General features: G+C 52.0%; 1 protein-coding gene across 7 annotated transcripts in view; it reads right to left on the bottom strand.

Annotated features, from left to right (window-relative positions):
- Positions 1–15,781, bottom strand: part of ST3GAL1 (ST3 beta-galactoside alpha-2,3-sialyltransferase 1) — a 96,879-nt gene extending 81,098 nt beyond the window's left edge. For 6 of the 7 annotated variants that reach the window (XR_008686778.2, XM_055432652.2, XM_088844848.1 and 3 more), the window contains exon 1: positions 15,295–15,781. The gene's annotated coding sequence lies outside the window, so the exon portion shown is untranslated. Of the gene's footprint in view, positions 1–268; positions 13,166–15,294 lie in introns of those variants that run through there. The other variant, XM_055432653.2, reaches the window with a different exon arrangement.
- Positions 15,782–19,791: the final 4,010 nt, after the last annotated feature.

The raw sequence follows: 19,791 nt of genomic DNA, 5'->3' as shown, positions 1-19,791 counted from the left end.
ACAGACTCTATTTGGAGGTCCTGATGTAGGCGGGATGTTTGTACAGAAGAAACACAAAGTGGCCAGAGCAGCTAGAGGAAGTTCCGGGAATGAAACTTTTTTTTCAGCCCCAGTTTTCTGGAAGAACGCAGGCGGAGGCTCACTGCCCCCAGCCTCCAAATGGTGTCTGTCACCTCCTCCAATGCCAGAGGGGTCCTTGTACACTGCAGCCCACACCTCCCTCCCTCCCATTACTGACTCACACCATCCCTACCCACACTCTACTCACCCTTTGGGTCTCAGTGTCAGCGCACTTCCCAGGGACATCTCTATTGACAGGTCAGACAAAGCCAGGCACTGCCATGACACATTCCCAGAATTCCTTGTGCTCCTGCAGAGCATCGGTCACAGCTCCGTAATTCCATGAGGAGAGAGTGAGGCAACTGCCCTACATGCCACTCTACAAGCCACCACCCAGCTTCCCCCCGGGAGAAAGTCAATTACTATCTCCTGAGTCAGAGAATGAGCAAAGCAATTCATGCACCACACTTTCAAGATGTTTGCTTTGACACCATGCTGTCCTTACCCTGAAATGGGTTAGGGAACCTTACAGGGACTCCATGGTTTCCTGTGCTGATCTCCCCTGGTTTATTCTTTCGTTTAACAAGAGTTTACTAAGTGCAAGCCATCACCTCAATTCTATCGCTCATAGTTCTCGTGAGACTGAAGCCCTTAGGGGTGGTAGAAAGGACAGTATTTTACTGACTGTACCTATCACTGGATTTCCCCACCCCCACCGGAAACTGTGTGGGTAAGGGGGCACTCGGGGAGGGGGCACTCAGTAATGACTATAGAGGGAACAAGTGAGTGAGCACCACTATCCACACCAGCCAAGACACGGAAGCAACCTATGCGTCCAAAAACAGATGAATGGACAAACAAGATGTTAAAGCAGTACTACTCAGCCCTAAAGAAAAGAATGAAATAAAGCCGTATCAACATAGATGGCCCTAGAGATTCTCATACTAAGTGAAAGTCAGACAGAGATAAACATAACATGGTATTAGTGACATGTGGAATCTTAAAAAAATGAACTTATTTACAATACAGAAATAGATTCACAAACATAGAAAACAAACTTACGTTTGCCAAAGGGGAAAGGGGGGACAGATAAATTAGGAGTTTGAAATTAAAATATACACACTTCTGCATGTAAAATAGATAACCAGCAAGGAGCTACTGCATAGCACAGGGAATGATACACAATATCTTGGCAACTGCATTGAATTTCCAACCCCAACTAGCAAGCTTGCAACCATGGGGCCTTTAAAAACGGGATCTGTGCCCCCCAAGCATCACCCACCTTCCAGAGCCTGGGGTTCTCAGCTGCTCTAACAAGACCCAAGGCACTGATCACACAGAGAAGGAGAGGACCCCACTACCTTACCTGCTGGGCCCGGGAGAAGCAGCCTCATCAGCTGCTTTGATTCTCCATGATTTCTGTTTTTAACTGATCCTTTCAAATCTCTTCTTGTTTTGAATAATTTTATTTATCTATGTTTCTGGCTTTGCTGACTCTCTGTTGGTGCGCAGGCTTTTCTCCAGTCATGGTGAGCGGGGGCTACTCTCGAGTTGCAGGGCACAAGCTTCTCAAGGCAGTGGCCTCTCCTGTTGCAGAGCATGGGCTCCAGGGCTCACAGGCTTTAATTGTTGTGGCTCACGGGCTTAGTTGCTCGGTGGTATGTGGGATCTTCCCAGATCAGGGATTGAACCCGTGTCTCCTGCATTGGCATGCGGATTCTTTACCACCGCGCCGCCAGGGAAGCCCTAAAAATCTCTTCTGAAATGCCACATCACCACTTTCTCCCCTATGCCCTCCTGCCCTGCATCTTCCTGTACTCCTACTTTCCCAAGGCTTCCACAATTGTTTCTAACCCGATTCTTGAAAATGGTGAAATGTGTTCATACACAGGCACTACATAGGAAGACGGGTCAGATGCAATCCTCATTTTTGGAAAGGGCGCAGAAAAGCTTGACTCTCCAAGGCACAAATGAAGAAACCAAGGCCTGGAGAGGTGGGCCCTGGATCACACAGCTGAGAACAGGGCTGTGGGAACACGGGCCAAAGGCTTCTGATTCCAGGCTCAGGGCTTGCCCCTTCATTTCTCTCCATCCAACTGGCAGCAGCCAGCTACCAAGCAGGTCCTTAATGGCAAACTGCTGGGCTTAAACCAGGAGACCTGAAGCAAGAAAAACGCCCACAAATTCCAGCCAGTGCACAGATTAGGACAAACTCCAGTCAAACGAATCAGCGAGTTCTCACTTCTCCTAATCTGGATTCATAAATCATTCCTTCTTTGCCCCTGTTGGTGCATCTACCACCTGAAATTCCTTTCTTCTGTGCAACAGAATGCAATAAATCTTATAAGAGATTGTGTTTTCCAATTCTGTTTCTTCTTAGGATAGAGCAGGGAACAGGATATGAAACTCTCCATCACACCTGGGGTACAGCAGTTGGCTTAATAAAGCATAGCCTTTCTCCTCCAAGTCAAAAACAAACAAAAAGATCATCTGAATAATTATTAGCACTGGGCCTAGGTGAAAAAAATACTGCTGTGCTTTTAAATTACAGGAATCTTTTCTCAGAGGCCCATGGTCATATCATGTTCCAAAACAGTGTGGCTGGCTGCTAGGTATGCCAAGCAGAGGAGGCCAGCCACACAAAGTCTAGCTGTGTGAGTTTAGAAAAACAGCCTTTCTCTGAGTCATAGTTTACTTACTAGTAAAATGGAACCGTACCTCCTTCAATGCTTCACAGGGCTGTACTGCAAAGCAAGAGAGTAAGAAACAACATGAAGTTGCTTTAATAAAAATTATAAGGTAAAAATAGCAGTAGTGATGGTAGCAGGTGCCGTTTTTAAATGTTTGAGAAGATTTTGCCAAACTAAGCCCTTTGTACTCAAAAGTTCAATGGCTCCTCATAACGGTCCTGGGATGTGTGCAGTATTATTACCTGCAATTGCTGTGTAGATGAGTAAGTGACGCCTTGCAGAGATGAAGTAATTTGCTCACGGTCAAAGTAAAGACTGGAGCCTGAATGATAAACTAATTCCTGGGTGGACTCCATTTAAGACCAGGACTAACACAGTTCTCTCAATCAGCGTTCACTGAGCTGCTTCTGTGCTGTGTAAGTACTCTGCTCTGCCCTGATGGGGACGGCAGTACACTTGCGGGCTTTCCCACTGTGGGGAAGAAGACTCGGGTAGACAGTAAGAACCACCTCACTCTGTACCCAGTGAGAGAGGGCACGCGTTAAGTGGGTGGTTTCGTAATCTGAATTCCTGACCAGCATTCAGTGATCATGGAGGATGAGAAAAAGAACTCAGACTGGCTAGATCAGCTTGCAACGAGAACAGATGACGCAGAGAGCAAGGGTAAAGGGTGACATGCCCTAGAAAAGCCTGGTGTAAGTGCTAGAACGTCCAGAGCAGAACTGAAAGTGGGGTATGAAGGCAGAAATTCTGAGCATGCAAACCAGAGATGACAGAGCTAATACTGAGAGTGAAAGGAAGCCGAGTTCAGCAGCTTGGCCCTCCCCAGGGTTTCGCTGCACCTCCCCCGCCCTGGTGTGTGGGCTGAAGAAGCCAGTCAGAACTCAGGCAAGAAGCAGGTATGTTCACCAGGCTGGGAAAGCTAGCGTGCAGCCTCCATCTCTGAAAGGGTTTCACACGCTGAAGTCCTGAGAAGGAGTGGATTTCTGAATCCAGGGCCTGACTGCTGAGTTCTGGCTGCTCTGCCAAGGGAGATATAACAACAGCTACCATGGAATGCATCTGGACAACAAGGCCAGCACCACAGTCACAGTCCACGTGTGTGATTTCATTCAACCCGCACGGCCAGCCTCTTGAGGGTGGTAGTCTTATTCCTACTTCACGGATGTGGAAACTGAGGCTCTGAAAGAGTAAGGTATTTGCCCGCAGCCACACAGTTAGAAATCAGCAGAGACGTGATTCAAAGCCAGGGCCATCTTGAGCCCCAGGCTTCCTCCAGCCCCAGGGTGAACGTCCAGCCTGGCTGGGCTCCAGAAGGGTGCCCTCCTACACCTCAAATCCCACAGGTCTGGGATGGGAGGGACAGCACGGTCCCCTGGTCTGTCCAGTTGCCATGCTCCCTGCGGTCATCCATGGCCCCCCAATTACCTCCGCAACCAGACTGGAAATCTCCAAGTGACTTTCGCTTTCTAATTTCTCAGCATCTGAGTACAATCAGCTCTTGAACCCCAAAGAGATAAAGTCACCACTTCTTACACCAGAGCAACGCAAACACTCCCATGTGGACTACCCAGGAGATGCTCAGGCCTCTGCCTCCCACCCACTGCAAACCTCAGTCTGCTGGTTCATCTAAAACATGGGTCTGCCTAAGACTCTTTTTGCTTGCAAGAAAACACACCTTAATCATGGCTGGAAGAGGGCAGAGCAGTTGGGACCCACCAAGCGGGTGCCTTGAAGTTTTCCTCTCTTTCTCTTTCTACTGATCACATGGCTGGGGAGATGCCCTTGGCTCCAAATGTGGGTCCCACTTCAGGGTTTCCCATGCCCTGGCTCTCCCATCTTCCAGCTTGAAGACCGTCTGTTCTCTGGGCCTTTCCCCGCCCTCTCCTGCCTGATTCATCTCAACTCTCAGCCAGAAAGATGGGTGGTGGTGTCCCCAGGGTACCGGTGGGGAGACTGAGGCTCAGGCATGGTAGCCACTTGCCCCACACTCCACAGCTAACAAACAGTGGACCTGTCCTCTCCCCCAACCCCAGCCTTCACTGACCTCTCTGCCCCCCATGGTTTCCAGGGCAGGAGGTGCCCTCGTGGACTTTCTTGTTGGGTACCCTGATTTTGCCTGCAGAGGAGGGAGACGGGAGGCTGGACAGCCTCCCCAGGGCCTGGTGGGCACTGTTTTGTGTCTGTCAGAACTGGGAGAAATCGTGACATAGGCATGTGTTTGTTTTCTAGGCAACCATGGCCAAATGAAGGAGGCTGAGCTACATACTTTGGGGCAAGACAGTTGACAAGGGGAAAGAAAGAAGGAAGAAAAAGAGAGAAGGGAGAGTGAGAAGAGGCAGGGAAAAAAACCAGTGCTGACTGTGAAAACCCTGGGTGGGAGGACACACTGGCATCACGTAGTGTCTGTCCTGTCCATGGCGAATGTGACCGAGTGCCACCATTAAGTGTCCTATTTATAGTCCTTTGAAGTATCGTTTGGTGAAGGAGGGGCTTCATTCTTTTTGGCCTCTTATCTGATTCCCGGATTTCCCTGATAGCTCAGCTGGTAAAAAATCCACTTGCAATGCAGGAGACCCCAGTTCGATTCCTGGGTCAGGCAGATCCACTGGAGAAGGGATAGGTTACCCACTCCAGTATTCTTGGGCTTCCCTGGTAGCTCAGCTGGTAAAAAATCTGCCTGCAATGCGGGAGACCTGAGTTCAATCCCAGGGTTGGGAAGATTCCCTGGAGAAAGGAAGGGCTACCAACTCCAGTATTCTAACCTAGAGAATTTCATGGACTGTGTAGTCCATGAGGTTGCAAAAAGTCAGACATGACTGAGCGACTTTCACTCACTGATTCTCAGAACAACTGAAGGGAAGTGGAAGGAAGCTGCTGTCATATGGGGGTGGACGGGACACGTGGGCGTGTGCTGGCAGGGGACCAGTCCCCGCCTGGGGGGCCTAGGTCAAGTGGCCCACTTCCATGAGCCTCGGTGTTCTCAACTGTGAAAATACTGATAACAAGAAGGATCGAAAAGCCCTGTTTAGAAGGTTAAATGAGTGCAGAGTGTCCAGAAGTGGTATTTCCTGGGAATGGGACTTAGGGAGGACAGAAGGGCAGAGAGATACCAGAATTCACAAAAACCAACATGGACTTGCTCAGAGGGAGGTCTCAGGGAGACTGGGGGTCAAGAGGGAGGTCTAGGAGTCTGAGGAGGAAACACGATGGGGCTCACTAGAGGAGGAGGCCTGCCCAGTGGGATTACCTAGGAGCCCTTGGCACCTGGGTCTGTGCCTGCTGCCGTGTCCCGTGCTCTGCACATTGGAAGCTCATCTCCAGGACACCTCGAGGTGCCCAAGTCAGCCGGGACAGCCTTGAACTCAGGGCTGGTTTCTCAGTCTGGCTCCGCCTGAGAATCATATGGGTCAGGCCTCCATCTGCGCTGTCTCAGTGGTGCAATACAGGGCAGGGAGTGTCTAAAATGTCATGTCCGAAGTCTCAGGAAGACAGTCTCTACTACTAGTGTCCAGGGGCCACACCGTAGCTTCTTAAGCCCAGAGAGCTTTCCCAGCCTTAAATTCAGACAGCTCCAGAGACACCTCCACCCCCACCTTACCACCTCCTTCAGGAAGTCCTCTGCGGATGGAAGCTCTGTGTGAGGAGGAGTTTTCTAATTCACAGAGGTGTCTAGAAATCAGAGGGCCATCAATGGCAACATTTAAGCAGAGGAGCGTTAACCACTTGGTAGAGTTGAAGTGAGGAAACAATTCAGGGGAAGCTGAGCAAGGCACTGCTTAAGTCGAAAGCTGATGATGATCACAGCATGCACTCTGCAAGCACTTATAAGGTAGGCACTCGGCAGGGTCCTGTTCTAAACACCTTCCAAGTATTACCTCATCCAGTACCTACTAGGTGGTAGGTGCTATTATTACCCACAGCTTTAGAGGTGAGGTGACGGAGGCACACAGAGGTTATGAAACACACTGAAGGGCACACAGCAAGCCAGTGGCAGAGCCAGGACTCCACTGAATGAATCAGTGAATGACTCAGTCGACGAATAACTGAAGTCTGGGAGTAGAGGAGGGCTGAAAAAGGCCACTGCCAAGGATCTTTGCAAATGCTCAGAGTTGACAATTCTTTCTGATTTCATGCTCTTTAACGCAAAGGTTACCTTTGTAACCTGTTATCATTCAATCGACTCACACACAACACAACTTATATTCAGAGAAAAAGAGAAGCCCCTTCACTCCATTCCAGAGGCAGGTTTCCAAAGACACAGGGGTATTTTGATATTCCACACTGCCTCCGGGTCCACTACATCTTTTCTCCTTGTTTGGATGTTTGGCCTTGTAGAGACGTTAGGGGAAACACACTGACTGAAACCCCTCCCCCTGGCCAGGCATCTCAGTAACCGATCCCCTGAGGTATTTTACCACTGGCGGTCATGGTAAGGAACACGGAACTAATAAGCCACCGCCAACAGGAAGAACTCGGGAAAGGTCAAAAGGAGACCCCACGTGCCCTTCCACCTCCCAGAACCCTTCTTGCCAGCATCCATGCGTGCACCACCAGGAAGGACTCTGAGTCAGAGCGATTGGCCAAAGACAACCCGGAAACTAACCGCATGACTCCAAAACCCCAGACTCTGAGCCTCACACGTCAGAGCAGTTCTCCTGGGTTCCCTTACCCTGCTGCTCTCCGCCCGGGCACCCCTTTCCAATAAAGTTTCTTGCTTTGTGTATCTCCTTGGCACCTGTGTCTCCTCAGACAATTCATGTCCAAGCGTTAGACAAGAGTCCACTCTCGGGCCCTGAAAGGGCCCCCGCCCCCCACTTTCTGCAGCGAAGACATCAGTTTAATTTCTAAAATCCTATAGTTCATGATGGATTTTTGCGGAGCTCAGTTTGTTCCCTGTCATAGATTACAGACAGAAAATAGAAGCGGCCCTTATGCTGGAACCAATGTTTCAAACCATCCAGAGAGGTGTGTTTTTCATTTGAAATTACCCTTAGGCAGCGGTGCACAGCCTCGCTATCTTCTAATCTCTCCTTTTCATTTTAATTTCCTTTCTTCGCCAAGAATATGCTTCAGAAGCAACCAGGAATACCCCCTACTAAGACATTCTTGTTGGTGGCAGCTAACTGTTTCAAAGCAACAGTTTTGATTCATCAAACTCTCCACCAGGTGGTAGGATTAACGGTGTCTTCAAGGAAGAAGAACAGCAAACACTTTCTCCATTGTGAAGGTGTTATTAGTGTGAAGAAAGTCAGAAAGAGAAAAACAAACACCGCACGTGAATGCATGTGTATGGAATCCAGGAAAATGGCACCGATGAGCCTATTTGCAGGGCAGGAATGGAGACGCAGACGTGGAGAACGTACTTGTGGACACAGCAGGGGACGGAGACAGCGGGACAAGTGGGGAAAGTGGCATCAGCAGACAGACACTATCACGTGTAAAGTGGACAACAGTCGAGAAGCTGCCACACAACACAGGGAGCCCAGCCTGGCCCCGTGATGACCTGGGGGGAGGGGAGGGGGCTCAAGAAGGAGGGGAGATATGATGATTATGGTTGATTTGTGTTGTTGTACGGCAGAAACCAACACAACATTGCAAAAATTAAAAAAATAAGTATATAAAAAGGGGAAGCTTTTAGTGTTGCAACAGCAACTTTTACTGCTCATTTTTCTTGCAGCAGACTGCCCAAAAGACACCTCTCTAGGAAGCCGGTTAGGTTTACATGCCTGGTGACAAATTTCATACCGAGGCTTCCCGCCCAGTCCTTCTTCAACCTTGGGCACTGTGTGGGCTCTCTGAATTCAGTTTGTGTGGACGAGCCACAGGATGAGAGCTTGCAGTCAGCAATGCTGGGATCTGCACGGAAGATCAGGGACTCCAACCAGACTGCGTGTGTGCTAAGTCACTTCTGTCGTGTCTGACTCTGCTATCCTGTGGACTGCAGCCCACCAGGCTCCGAAGTCCATGGGATTCTCCAAGGTATTTTCATGACCCAGGGATCAAACCCACATCTCTTCTGCATTGGCAGACAGTTCTTTACCACTAGCATCACCTGGGAAGCCCACTCGTGTCCTTTCATGTTCAGTCGCCAAGTTGTGTCTGACTCTTTGTGACCCCATGGACTGCAGCACGCCAGGCTTCCCTGTCCTTCACTGTCTCCCGGAGTTTGCTCAAATTCATGCCCATTGAGTTAGTGATGCCATCCAACCATCCGTCCTCTGTTGTCCCTGTCTCCTCCTGCCTTCACTCTTTCCCAGCATCGAAGTCTTTTCCAAAGAATTGGTTCTTCACATCAGGAGGCCAAAGTATCAGGAGGCCATTCAGGAGGCCACCCTCTAAAATGTGCAGGCAAGCTTCCCTGTTCCCACACTGTCTGCAGGCATCTTCTCTCCAATAGCCTTTCTTCTAAACTCTGTTCATGTTATTGTTCTATGACTTTGACTCTATGCACTCGCTAGCTGACTCTCTCTCCTGGGAGAAAATTATTTATGGGCAAAATAACTAAACAGTAGGGAAATTATCTCGTGACATGCCTGAGTTAGTGGTTGAGAACTCCTTTCTGGAGGTTCCACTGTCATCTGCTTACCTGAGTCTCACCAGCAGACCCCACGTCAACAACCCCTCCCTTAAGGCTTCCCTTGGGATGACGCTCTCTGACTTCCTAGTAATACCAAAGCTGGTTCTCAGCCTAGTCTGTTTCTGCTCCGGTGCATTCATACACTCTTTGCATGAACTGTGAATGGCAATTGTGGTTGTTATGTGGTGTGTTACGTAGTGCTGTGTCATATTGTGTTGTTATGAAGATGAAGCTTTGGTTCCCTAAGTTGACTGTAAGATCTAATAAGGATGCTGAGATTCAACTTATGGGATTTTCTGCCATTGTTCTCATACTTAGCCGAGCAGATAGAGGGAACAGGTGTTGAGGTGGAGATCCGCAAAGGGATGCAGGGAGGTGGCACCACCAAGGTTGGAGGTCATTTCCATGAAGCTGGTCACCTGACTGACCTTCAGCTTCCTCATCTGTACAGTGCAAGGTGGAAAGAGTGAAGGTGGGGGTTCCAGAGGGTGAGCAGAGGAAAATGCGTGATGGGGATTCGAGGTGGCTGGATGTGTGGGCTTATTCCTTTGCTTAGGAGTCACCTACTTCCCATGATGGTAGCTGCAGGCACACGGAAGATTGGGGTGAGAGCAAGACTGCGTGACCTTGAGTAAGTCACTACATCCGTGAAACGGGGACCCGTGTCACAGTGGAGCACGCAGAGGAGACGGACTGAGGTCCACACAAAGTCAGAGCTGCAGATGCTGGCGTGCAGAGGCGGGCATTTCAGTGTTTGGTTTCACAACACTGAGAGTGCTCTGAGCTAGACCAGGGGTGAGGAGGGAGAATGCAGCTCTTCATGATTTGGCCAAGTTCAGAGGGTTTATTTTGGGCTCCAGTCTGGTCTTCCAAGGAAAAAGGTTTTTTGAAGGGTTTTTTTTTTTTCTTTTCCCATTTTCTTTTCTTTCTACTGAGCCTTTTATTTCTGAAAAGGTAAATGCCCAATTAGAAGGATTTTCATCTTTCATGCAGAGTTGTTTTAGGCGTTTTGAACATGAAACGATCTTGGAGTCATTCCACCCTCTCAGAGAAGTAGCCAGGTTTGCTTTGGTTGTGTTTTTCGGTTGGGTTTTTCTCAAGAGCCCTCTGCTAAGTAAATATGCATGAAGGGAATTTTTAGCCACGCCGGTCTGTTGGTTCCATGTGGATTCAAACGGATGTATATTTAATGCAGCACAAGCTATTACAATATCGATACTGGTTTGATTTTTTTTTTTTAAGGTATCTAGTGAAATTCGGAGAATGTATTTTCTTTGTATACCCAAACAGGGACTTTCCAAAAGTCATTTGCAACTTCTTCTTTTTTTTTCCTGCCACATAATTTGGAACTAACGTTTTCCTCTCAACTCTGAATGACAATAAATAATTTTTAGTTTGTACTTTATAATCTTGTATGGCTTCTAGAATCAGGCCTAGTTAGATAGTTGTTATGTATCTTAGAGGAGAAAAAATATATATGTATACATACACATAGAAGCAGATAAAATGGTCCAAACATCCTCAGGTATTTTTGGAAGGGAAAAAAAATCTTTAATATAAGAATGTTCAAAGAGTATTCCTGAATATTAAATAGGTTAAAAGGACATGATGGCACACAACCCACTTCTATACCAACAGGTCTGAATCTAGACTTTTTCAGGAATGAAAGCTGGCATTTGTGGAGAGACTCTCGTTTATCTTTCACATCAACTATCCAGATCAGGGCTTTCCAGGTGACACAGCAGTAAGGAAGCTATCTGCCAAGCAGGAGACACCGGAGACTCAGGTTCAATCCCTGGGCTGGAAAGAACCCCTGGAGGAGGAAATGGCAACCCACTCCAGTATTCTTGCCTGGGAAATCCTATGGACAGAGGAGCCTGGCGGGCTACAGTCCATGGGGCTGCAAAGAGTCGGACGTGACTTAGCAACTGAACAACAATAACTCTGCATTCAAGAAAATACCTTTGCTCTCCAGCAGTCTGACTTATGCCTAAAAGAATTCCCCAAGGTACTCGTGGGTTGTCTCCTCAATGAATCTTTCCGTGGGTTCCCCAAGGCAGAAGAATCCTTTCTTCTCTGTCAAAACCCTGCCTCAGCCCATGCACATTTCCACTCTAGTGCAAACCCCACCAGAGGGTAACCCGTCACGTCCACATGTAGGGGACAAGGATCAACCACGTTTCCAGCACCTTGCATGGTGTCGAGGACACAATAAGTTCCTAATAAATGTTGGTTCAGCTGAAATCAAAATAATCCAACAACAAAACCTAAAGAAATAAGAAAACCCCATTTCTGATACCAAGCAGGACCCTGTGGGGTTCTTGGGCATAAAAGATGGACTTCGCCGTGAGAGCAGGAGGTGCACAGCTGGCATCGTGTGGTCAAGGCTTGTCTGTGATGCCAGGGAGGCCTGGAGGGTACTGAGGATGAAGCTGGAGGCAAAAGCAAATGGCGGGGGGATTGCCTTCACAAGGAAAGGCTCAAAGGGCCCCAAGGTGATGTCAGCCGAGCTCTGAGCCTCTCATTTCCCACAGTGAAACTGAGACCCTGAGCCTGAAACTGTCTAGGTGCCAAGTGGTCAAGCCACTGCTCACCGGCCCTGAGGCCAGAACACAGGCTCTCGCTGGGGTCCGAGGCAGGGCTCCTAGAACCAAATCCTCTGCTCGCCCAGAGTGGGGGTGAGGTGGGGGCCAGTGCGGCAGGATCCAGAAGGTTCCACAACTGGACAAAATGCGTGGAAGCCTTAACCTAGAATAATTCTTAGTGACCAGGCCAGCTCTTTCACCCGCCCATGATGGGTGTGTGCAGACATGCACGGAGGGCTCACTGGGAAGCCATGCAAGGTTTTATGTGGATTTTATTTTTTGCTTTCTTGGCTGTTCTTCGTGGTGTGGGAGGGGACTTCAGGGGAGGGTTAAGGTTTAGATCCTATAAGGCAAAGCCTGTTCAGATACAAATCCTCTGAGTCAGCAACAGACTCAGGCAAGGTTAACTGACCAGAAGATTAAGAGGCCCCTGTGGGGCTCCCGCAGGGCTGCCGACGGCTGGCCTCCAGCTGACGCTCCTGGGGTTGGCGGTGGAGAGAGGACAAGACACCCACCTGCACAAACCCCCCCGGCCAGGCCCACAGGTGGGCCCAGCCCACCATCACTGGCGCATGGAGAGCTCCAGACGGCCGGTGCCAAGACTTCAGGGCCCAGCCTGAGCCCGGCCTGTGCCTCCAAGTGCAAACAGTCCTGAGGTGAGCAGGAGGCCGCAGCTGATAAGAGCCTGGAGGAGCAGAATGTGCACCCCCTGGAGAAACTCCTCTGCCCAACACTTTCTGTTTTTTTCCTCTTTTTTTTACTCTAAGCCCAGTGTTCCGGGGGGGGGGTGCTGTTCCTGCAACCAATGGAGGCGGGAAGTCAAGGCAAGACTCCGCTGGGGCCCAGGCCCTGGCCTTGCTGGGGAGGCAGACCTGGAGAGCAAATGCAGGCCTTGCAAAACACAAGACAGCATACTCCCACCCACGTGGGATTCTTCAACGCCAGGGACGGCTCCCCTCCTACTTATTCTGTTATTTATTCCACAAAATAAATTTTTCATAGGATGAAATTCCTTTCATGAATTTCATATGAATATATATACAAAAATAGTGTGTAAACATACGTTTGTATATATACTTATACACACACATTCACAAAATTCATATAATATTTAGTCTAATATATTTGGAAGTAATAGCCATGACCCCAACCCACTCCAGTGTTCTTGCCTGGAGAATCCCAGGGACGGGGGAGCCTGGTGGGCTGCCGTCTATGGGGTCGCACAGAGTTGGACACGACTGAAGCGACTTAGCAGCAGCAGCAGCCATGACCCCATTTTACCCCCACTTGGCGCAAGATTGGGACATGTTAACGTGGGGGATTCGGATTGGTCTCTTCAGCTACCCGCAGGATTGCAGAAAAAGGCCAGGCCATGTTTGGGGGCAGTAACGGAAGATGCTAGAAGGTGCAGGGAGCGACCCCTGGCACCCAGTCTCCAGCGCCCCTTCCCATCCCCGTAGCCAAGCGGCAGTTTCCATAGTGGTCGGCAGGGGGCAGTGCACTTTGCCTTTTCTGAACCTGAGGAACGCAGTCGCGTAGCTCCCCAGGGACAAAAAAAAAACAAAAAAAAACCTGATGGCTGTCCCCGCATCGTCTAAGAATAGCCCATCTTTGAGCCCAGCGCGCAGTAGGTGCGCAAGGTACGTCTAGAAGTCGAAAGCGCTGGACAGGGCAGATGGATGAGAATTCAATAATAGTAAACGTGGGGAGAAAGAGGGAAGAGACACCGCGGCCTCCGCCAGCGCCTTCCCAGGAAGGGGCCTTTTCACACCTTTCGCACCTACTGGGTGCCAGACGGGACAGCTGGACCACCCAGTCCCCAGCGGACCGCATTTTCCGAGCTGGCGAGCACCGCTCGCCCAACACACACAGCCGCAGAGCTGGAGTGGGTGCTCGCAGTCTCCCTGGGGGACCATTTCGGCGCAAATCCACGTGGCGTGGGACCCGGGAAGGGGATGGGCCGGAAGAGGCGAGCGGTTCCCGGAGGTGGACAAGTGAAAGCCAAGCGAATGCCGGATGCGGGGCCGCAGCCAGGAGGTCACTGCCCTCAGGGTCAAGGCTGTCTCCCTCTGCGGGTCACGCAGAGCCCGAGAGACGCAGTGACCCGCCCAGCCCCCAGCCACGCGCACACTTGCGAGGGGACTCTAGTCCGCTCGTCCAGCTGCCCCACCGATCCCCACGCTCTGTAGGCTCTGTCCGCGACCCTCGCGTACGAGGGAGGTGGGACTCGGGTCTCCGGCAGACGAGCAGAGCCCAAAAGATCCCAACACACTTTCCGGGAGACCAGGCCACGGGATAGAGCGTAGGCGCCCTGGGGCATAACTGTGCCCAGCTAGGGAGCAGCCTCAGTGCCCATCTCAAGTTCAGCCGCGCTGCCTCCCGCAAGGTCAAGCTCAAACGCACTCTCGCTTAGTGAAAGAAGGAGCTCAAAGTTGCGCCACCGTCCGGATTTCGAACCGGGCTGTGCCCCCATCTGGGCGCTCTGTCCCAGTGGCACTGCTGCCCGCTCCCGCGCCCGCCCAAGGAGCCGCCCCTGCCCCGCGCAGGTCACACAGCCCAGACGCAGACAAGTTGCTAACTTTTGTCGGATTATTTCGCGGCAGCTGCGGCGCCTAACGGGATCCCGGGCAGACTCTGAGTTTCGAGTTGCCACGGGCACCACCCCCGTCAAGCTCCCCTTCGCCCACCCCAGTCCCTCCCTGCCCAACACGCCACGTCCAGCTGGCCTGCCCCGGGTGCCAACCTCTCCACCGTATCCGGAGCAACGCGGGCCTGCGGTGTCCCCGGGGGCGATGGCCACCTCCCGGATCCGCGCCTGCTCGCAGCGGATTTGGACACTCAACTCTGATCACTGGGCGGCCTCCGCGCGCCCCCGCACCCCGGATTCCGTTCTAAAGGGTCGCGCGGTCCCGTCTCTTCGTGGGGGCTTAGCCCACTGGCGACCCCGCGGGCCACTTCGCTTTCGGCGGCCCCGATCGGCGAGGTGCCAGCTCCGCGCGCCGAGTGCAATGTCACTGGGGCCACCCCGGGGACCGCTGCCCCAGACCCGGCGTAGGCTCCCTAGAGCTCCCAGCAGCTCTTTTTGAAACTGCTGTACACCCTTGAGCCCGACCCTCCGCTCCGACCTCCTCGCTCGCCCAAAGACCCCGGCGACGCCGCTGCTAAGGAGGGGGGCTCCCTGCGTGTGCCCGCCTCCCTCCCGGCGCCGGGGTCTACAGTCCACTTCCACGCCCCTGTCACACACTCCCAGATCCTTCCCCACCGCCTCTGTCCCCGGACCATCACCCCCTCCACTCGGAGAACACACACGAAACTGCCCGAGCCCCAACTCGGGTGGATGTAGCCCCCGGCGCACCCCCGGCTCCGCGCGCTCACTCACCGCGGCCGGAGACACGCGGAAGTTTCCGGGGCTCTGGGGCTGGGGGTGGGCACGGGACGAGGCGATCCGGAGGAGAATAAAAACGGGGCTGTCCCGGATACTCGGCCGGTTCCCGGCTCACATCGCCCCTGCCTCCTCTCTCTCCGCCTCCTCTTCCTCCTCGCTCTGGTCTTTGTCTTTGCAAAGTGTCGAAACTGTCTGGCATCGTGGAGCTCCGCCGGCGGAGGCTGGAGCCGGGGGAGCGGGGAGGCGGGGCGAGCAGGGAGGCGGTCCCGGGAACACCTTCCCGCGGGTGGAGTGGGAGGGGGAGGCGGGCGGGCCGGCCGGGGAGGGGCCGGGGCCGGGAGCCGGGAGCCGGGGCGCGCAGGGGCCGAGCGGGTGCCTCTCGCGCGCGCGGCCCTGCCCTTCCTCCGCGCAGCGCCCGCCCCTCGCGGGCCCGCGCTCCCCCGGCGGCCGCCGCCCCTCCCTCCCGGCCTCGGCTCAGCTTTCCCCGGGCTCCGGGCTGCCGGCGATCCGAACCCAGAGCGCCGAGCCACGTGGACTGCAGCCGGCTCGGCAGAGGCCCGGCCAGGGAGACGCTGGAGGCGGCGCGGGGACCGGATCGCCGCCCGGAGCGGGGCTCTGCGGGGAAGGCTGCCGCCGGCGGGCTGACAAGGCTGGGGAGGCGCGGCCTGGCGGGGGGAGGGCGCGGGCTCAGACCCGCGGAGGAGGCGGCGGCTCCCCGAAGAGCCCGCGTGGGTGCGCGGTAGCGGGAAGGGGCCGATCCCCCTACCGGCGGCGGGGCCAAGCCACCTACTTCCTCTAAGGGCGCGCGAGTCGCGGCGGGACTGAGAGCGGGGGTGGCGGCAGGGGGGCTGGGGCGGCTGGTGAGGCCCCGGGGCGGGCGCCCAGATGAGAGCCCGGAGGGGCCACCGCGGCCCGGCCCCCGCCCTGACCCTGCTGCCCGCCGCGGTTTCTTCCCTCCCAACCGTCGGGGCTGCGACGTGATCCAGAGCAGGGCGAGCTCTCTCGCCAGCCCGACTGCCAGGACCAGGCCCCCTTTCGGGGTCAGCTTTGCGGATTTGGGCCCTTCCTCCTTTATAGGGAAGTGGTGCGGTGCTGGCGTCTTGCTCTGTAACAGAATGCCAGTCCTACAGGCTAAGTGCTGGACACAGGATTTAAGAGGCACTACCAAAAAAAAAAAAAAAAACAACTAGTTTTACAGCTCTTAACTCCTTATTGGGGCTTTTCCTCTTTCACAACTTTTCCGAGGAATGCTAACAGGAAGAAGGCCCAGCTTCGCCTAGCTGGTGAGTTAATTCTTGCAGTGCCCCGGCCCCAGTCAGAGAAGTCAGCCTTCTGCAATGGAAGCGGAGAGAACAGTCTTAGCTCTTCATTAGAAAGAGATATAGTGGATGCTCCAGAGTAGGGCCCGTAGGACCAGACTTCTCGGTTGCAACCTGCACTGCCACTCCTTCAGTTCATCTGTTCAGTCGCTCAGTCGTGTCCGACTCTTTGCGACCCCATGAATCACAGCATGCCAGGCCTCCCTGTCCATCACCAACTCCCGGAGTTCATTCAAACTCATGTCCATCAAGTCGATGATGCCATCCAGCCATCTCATTCTCGGTCGTCCCCTTCTCTTCCTGCCCCCAATCCTTCCCAGCATCAGACTCTTTTCCAGTCGCATGAGGTGACCAAAGTATTGGAGTTTCAGCTTTAGCATCAGTCCTTCCAATGAACACCCAGGATCGATCTCCTTTAGAATGGACTGGTTGGATCTCCTTGCAGTCCAAGGGACTCTCAAGAGCCTTCTCCAGCACCACAGTTCAAAAGCATCAATTCTTCGGTGCTCAGCTTTCTTCACAGTCCAACTCTCACATCCATACATAATCACTGGAAAAACCATAGCCTTGACTAGACGGACCTTTGTTGGCAAAGTAATGTCTCTGCTTTTTAATATGCTCAACTTGGATGTGGATGAAGCTCCACAACTATCTAGGTTGGTCATAACTTTCCTTCCAAGGAGTAAGCATCTTTTAATTTCCTGACTGCAATCAGCATCTGCAGTGATTTTGGAGCCCCAAAAAATAAAGTCTGACACTGTTTCCACTGTTACCCCATCTATTTCCCATGAAGTGGTGGGACCAGTTGCCATGATCTTTGTTTTCTGAATGTTGAGCTTCAAGCCAACCTTTTCACTCTCCTCTTTCACTTTCATCAAGAGGCCTTTGAGTTCCTCTTCACTTTCTGCCATAAGGGTGGTGTCATCTGCATTAGGCTAGTTTCAGAATCCCTAAGCTTGCTACCTCTGTGCCTCAGTTTCTCTATCTGTGAAAATGGGCGTAATGCGATCAGTCCCACAAGGTCACTGTGATGACTAAGTGAATGCGTATATGCCCAATACTAAAAACGCTATACAGCATATTGATAAGTGCCCAGTAAGGGTGTGTTGGGCCAGTGGAGGACTTCTCCAGCATCTGGTCCCTGCCCACAGCTGGGGAAGGCCTGCCCTAGGGAATGTGGTGGTGGCATTGGACAAGTCCTTCTGGGACATGAAGGAGAAAAGGAGAGATATTTTGAGCCGCACAAAAGATAATGATTAAACAGGGCAGGGGAGAAAGTGAGAGGATTCTCTACTAGAAAGGGAAGGAAAAGAGGAATAAAGATGTACAAAAGGCAAGAGAGGTACTGGAGGTAGAGAAGCCAAAACAGAAAGCATACATACGAATCTGCAGGAGCCCTTCAAGGAGTCTTGCCAAACTGCACCAGGGCACTGCCATCTGGCTATGTTTCCTGGCCTCCAGCGTTTGCAAGAAAATTTTGGGTATTTCATCATCTGAGACCTCTTGCCTGAACCTGTTGGCTTTTGTTTCAGTCCTGGGTGGGCGGGAGAGCGGGGTGGAGGTGAACCTTCTGGTCTGCATGGAAGCATCTTGTGGGCTTCGCTCTTCCTGAGATGTGTATCAGGGTATCTACTGCTCTTGGCATTCCCCCAAATGCTTTAGCGTATGGGATGAGGGGAGCAGAGGTGTTGCCTAGAACAGCAACATCAGCTGCTGTTCTCAGCAGTGGCAGCATCTTTGGGCCACGGGAACCTTCTCACATGGACCTCTAGGACTTAGCAACTGGGAGCATGGCTTGGAGCTTCATCCACATCCAAGTTATCGGAAATACAAGAGCGGCGACGGTCATCTTGCTGTATTCACAGGGACAACTGCCTGCAGTGCCCTGTTGGTTTTCCTGATTATATAGTTGGTGACTTTGGCCTTCTGATTTGATTCAGCTTGCTGGGGGCAGGGAATATGTTGTGTTCTGCTCCCGGCTGACTGCAGCACCCATCTCCGTGCTCAATGAAGAGTTTCTAGCTGAATTAATAAAGAAGTGTTTATTGCAAGGATCAAATAGTATAATGTACAGAAAAGCACTTTGCAGAATAGAAAATGCTTCAGTCATTAAGACTATCCTGTTATCTCATAGTAGGAGAGAGGATCAGATTGGGTAAGTAAGTGCCCTAGATCATCCAGCTGTTCCGCTCTGTAGCCAAGAATCAAATTTGGCTCTCAGTTGCAGCCCTGGGTTCTTGGCAGTTTGCTTAGATGACTCCACAGTGAGATGGAAATTTCTTATTAAGTGACTTTGATGAAACACGCATATATCATCAGCTTACTGCTATAAAAAGATGCTCGTCAGACGCATCTTTTGCCAGCCTCTGATGGGTTAACCTGCCAAGGCTTTTTCTAACCCTATTTCTTTTTACAAGGTTTTTTCTTTCTTTTTTTTTTAAAACCAGGTAGCTGAGAAGGGCTCTCTCCTTCTTCCTTTTTTCCTACAGTCATGACATTTGATGAAAAGCACTTCTGACGCCCTGGCCAGTTTCCAGGAGCCCAGATCTGGGGCTGTGTGTCAGGAATGTGTGTCTGTGAGAATTCCAGGTTCCCAGCCTGTGTGTCTCCCAACACGGCCTGCCGGTAACAGTCATGACTGGAGTGTCTGCACAACGCGCTCCCGGGAGAGACCTGACATTGATTTAAGCTCGCCATCACCCCATCCACCCCCACAGCATCTTCAGAGCAGCAGCAAAGCTCTCAGTAATAATGGTTAAGAAAATTGATTCCATCCTCTCCTGGTCCCCTTTCTTGGCACATCAGAGTGGAAAGATCCTGTTGGGCTCTGATGCCATCTGGGTGATTGTGCAGAAAAGGAAAGCGCTGCCTTGCTTCTCAGAGGTGAGTTCAGAGCTGCTGGGCACTTGGTGTTTGGTTTGGGGCAGCGTTTTGCTTTGGGTTCTTGGGGCTGTGAGGACCTAGCCCAGCTTTTCCTTAGGTATTTGAAAAAAAAGCTAGGGATGTACAGACTGAAACTGGGGCACTGGAAGGGGAAGGTAGCCTGTGTTTCTGCTCTGGGTGTCTTCTGGCTCTCTCCTCTCCTTCTCTCTCTCTGCTCTCCCCCCTGCCCACAGACTTTCTCTGTTAAGTCCTGGGTTCACCCCAAAAGCTTTATGCTTGTGACCCCAGC

The sequence above is a fragment of the Moschus berezovskii genome, chromosome 16 (genome assembly GCF_049115385.1).
Source record: "Moschus berezovskii isolate FMDL1 chromosome 16, NW_MosBer_1.0, whole genome shotgun sequence".
Taxonomy (NCBI): Eukaryota; Metazoa; Chordata; class Mammalia; order Artiodactyla; family Moschidae; genus Moschus; species Moschus berezovskii.
The sequence above is the reverse complement of the archived record's forward strand: the minus strand, read 5'-3'. Positions and strand labels throughout refer to the sequence as shown.